Source organism: Palaemon carinicauda, chromosome 27 (genome assembly GCF_036898095.1).
Source record: "Palaemon carinicauda isolate YSFRI2023 chromosome 27, ASM3689809v2, whole genome shotgun sequence".
In the NCBI taxonomy this organism is placed as follows: Eukaryota; Metazoa; Arthropoda; class Malacostraca; order Decapoda; family Palaemonidae; genus Palaemon; species Palaemon carinicauda.
The window spans coordinates 96,152,677-96,156,591 of record NC_090751.1 but is presented as its reverse complement, the minus strand read 5'-3'; the positions used below and the strand labels follow the sequence as shown (position 1 = coordinate 96,156,591).

The 3,915-nt window shown below is 28.8% G+C and overlaps 1 long non-coding RNA gene across 1 annotated transcript in view; it reads right to left on the bottom strand.

Annotated features, from left to right (window-relative positions):
- Positions 1 to 1,357: 1,357 nt before the first annotated feature.
- The window catches only part of LOC137621250 (uncharacterized), a 14,898-nt gene continuing 12,340 nt past the window's right edge, over positions 1,358 to 3,915 (bottom strand). The window contains exon 3 of the long non-coding RNA XR_011040195.1: positions 1,358 to 2,400. This is a non-coding gene — a long non-coding RNA (uncharacterized lncRNA). The remainder of the gene's footprint in view (positions 2,401 to 3,915) is intronic.

Genomic DNA, 3,915 nt, shown 5'->3' with positions numbered 1-3,915 from the left:
TACTTTGTTATTATTTTTACCCTACTTTATTATTATCTCTTACGGTTTGGTGACCGTAATATCACTCCTTTGCGTCAAAATAGCCGTTTTTAAAACGGCAAATGCCGGCTAACATCTGTTCCAGGATTTTTACCTTTTTTTTTTATTTTATTTTTTTTTTTTCTACAGACAGCCTTTAACACCGATACTTTTAGCCAGAAAGATGTAGAATATATTTCGTGCAATACCCCGAGAAGCAGCTATGTAATTGGATCGTGAGATGGAGTTATTTCACAAGACAAACTTTATAGTATTGAAATTCAGTACCGATATAGGTTGCGAACTCAGGAAGTCGGCATAAATGATATCTGAAATCAGCAGGATATAAAAATCTCACCTTGGTTAGAGGTTTAGAGGTATATGTTTTTCCAATAAGAAATATGAACACGTGGCAATATGAAAGAAAAATGATCACTAACGGGATAGGATATCATAACAGATATATTTACATACATATATAAACACACACACACACAATACGTACATATATACATACCCACACATAATATATATATATATATATATATATATATATATATATATATATATATATATATATATATATATATATATATATATATATATATATATATATATATATATATATATATATATATATATATATATATATATATATATATATATATATATATATATTTATATTTATATTTATATTTATATTTATATTTATATTTATATTTATATTTATATTTATATTTATATTTATATTTATATTTATATATATATATATATATATATATATATATATATATATATATATATATATATATATATATATATATCATTCATATGGCAATTTGTTTGGAACATGTTTCACTTAAATAATCATCGAACTATTTCAACATGATAAAACAAAAGAAAAACTGAACAAAAATATACAAACCGTCAACCACTACAAAAAAAAAAAAAATGTTGCCATCCAATCATCTCCATGTTATGGTACTGCTGTAGAAGTGGGCGGAGCTTCACTGCAGAGTAAGATTAATTCGACTATCGCGAGTCTATTTCTATCAGGAATCCACTCCCATTCTCAGGGGATATTTTTTGGTTTCCTGGCCATTTGGTTCCACTTTTAGGCTGACTATATTTTTGGTTGTGTCCATGCAATATCTTCGACGTACACATTCACACAGGGAACTTAAACTCTGTACTTGAAGTCATAATGATTTTGTTAGCTAATAATTTCACATTTATCTATTGAAAAATGATAGAACTAGATTGATTTTGATAGTTAATACTTTCACATTAATCTATTCATAAATAATCGAACTATATTGATTTTGATTGCCAATACTTTCACATTTATCTATTAAAAAATAATAGAACTATAATTTGATAGTTAATACTTTCACATTTATCTTTTCAAAAGAATAAAACTATATTTATAATTTTGTCGGATAATACTCTAACATTGATCTAGAAAATAATAAAACTATATTCATTTTGGTAGCTAATGCTGTCACATTTATCTGCTTAAAATGATAACGCTATATTGATTTTGAAAGCTGATATTTTCAAATTTGTCTACTAAAACCACTAACTATATTGGTGATTTCGTTAGCTGATACTTTCACATTTATCTCCCCAAAAAGCATAGAATTATATTGATTCCGTATCTGATACTTTTATATCTATCTACTGAAAAAAAAAAAACTGATATTGTCAGCTGATACTTTCAAAATACTCAAAAATAATAAAACATTAATTTTATTATCTAATAATTTCACTTTTATCTAAAATAAAATAATGAACACGGATGATTTTTGTTGCTGATAACTCTTTTATCCACTCAAAACATAATAAAATTATATTGAAAATCTTTATGATATATTTACCTTTCTACCATAAGGTTAGGTTATAAGGAATTTGGTCTATACGGAAATAATAACTTCTAAAATTACCTTTCATATTGTTAAGGTTTCTAAAAATATCTAACATCTTCGTAAACTGTAATTCATGGAAGGCCAGTTCAAACCAACTTCTAAAATTACCTATCATATTGTTAAGATGTCTAAAAACATCTAACTTATAAACTGTAATTCGTAGAAGTCAAGTCCAAACAAGGTAAATTTAGTGCCAAAAGCTCTTTATCGAACGAAATATTACCTTATTAAGCAATAAATTTCTCAAGAGAAGGATTCAATACACATGACAGCAGCTTTTAAAGCTTGTGAAAGCTGTTACCCAGAGAAAATGAGTAAGCAAAAGTAATAGATTTATAGCCTGAACTTAAGTTTAATCTCGCTGTTATTTTGGTGTTGTCTGTTATGGTTTACGTTGTGAAGAACTCGTACCCTCTTAGATCAATTCTCTTACATGGTGTTTATCGAAGATGATTTCCTGGAAAACCAAACGAAGTTAAAACTTATTTCATGTGTGGAAAGGGGAATACATATAATCTAACTACATATTGTATTTTTTTAAAGATACAGCAGAAAACCTATGAGGATATAGATATACATTACCTAATCTTAGTACTGTAATATTAGTTTCTTGAACTGCAACTTTGTAAGTAAGATTTCATTGAAGTAAGAGCTTTGATTTTGTTTTATAAATATTAACACAAGATGCAATTTTCAATAAATATTTTGAGGTTCTGCATGATAATTCAAGGAGTCGCAATGGAAGAATTTAGAGGTTATAGATATCCATTTAGAGTATATATCTTTTAGATATATCGTAAAAATTTCTATAGTTTTATTTAAAAACATAATTCATGCTCACATAGAACATCTTTTGATGGAAATCTAATATTAGTATTGTTTCCAGGCAGGATTTTTTACTATTGGCGTTCTTCTTTGGTGGATTTGGACCTGATAATGTTGTACAATAATTTACTTTTATATTACCCCTATGGTTGTGGTGGCCTATGTGGTAAGGTCCTTGACTGGTGATCGTCAGACTGGTGTTGGGTCCCGCTCAAACTCTTTAGCTCTTTAGCTCCTTTGGTCGCTGCAACCTCACTATTCTTGTGACCTAAGGATGCTGGGTTTAGGGGAACCTATAGATCTATCTGCTGAGTCATCAGCAGACACTGCCTGGCCCTCCTTAATCCTAGCTTAGGTGAAGAGGGGGATTTAGCACTGATCATATGTATATATGGTCAGTCTCTAGGGCATTGTTCTGCTTGATAGGGCAATGTCACTGTCCCCTGCCTCTGCTATTCATTAGTGGCCTTTAAACCTTTAAAAACCTCGGAGAAAAATAAATTGTTGAAGAATTAATGATGTACAAGTTAAAGGCGATATCATGAACTGACTGAACAGTTACATGTAACAGTTTTCTTTCCTATACCATTTCTGTGATGACATTTTTCAACATACCATCAACCAAAACATTACTTTACAAATGTTTTTCTCAACATACTTCCAACCAAAACATTACTTTACAAGTGTTGTTCTTGACATACCATAACCCAAAACATTACCTTACAAAGGTTTTTCTTAACATACCATAAACAAAATCATGACTTAAGATTTTCTTCTCAACATACCATCAACTAACATATTGCCTTACAAATTTTTTACTCAAAAAATACTTTCAACCAACATACTGCTTGACAATTGTTGTTATCAACATATTTTCAACCAAAACATTCCTTAACAAATGTTTCCTAATATACCATCAACCAAAACATTATCGCACAAAGATTCTCAACTTGCCATCAACGAAAAATTGACCTTACAAATGTTTTTCTCACCATACTTTCTACTAAAACATTGTTTACAAATGTTTTACATACCATCAACCAACATATCACCTTACAAATGTTTTTTTTCTTAACATACCATACACAAAATCATTGCCTACAATTTTTTTGTCTTAACTTACCATCAACAAAAATATTGCCTTACA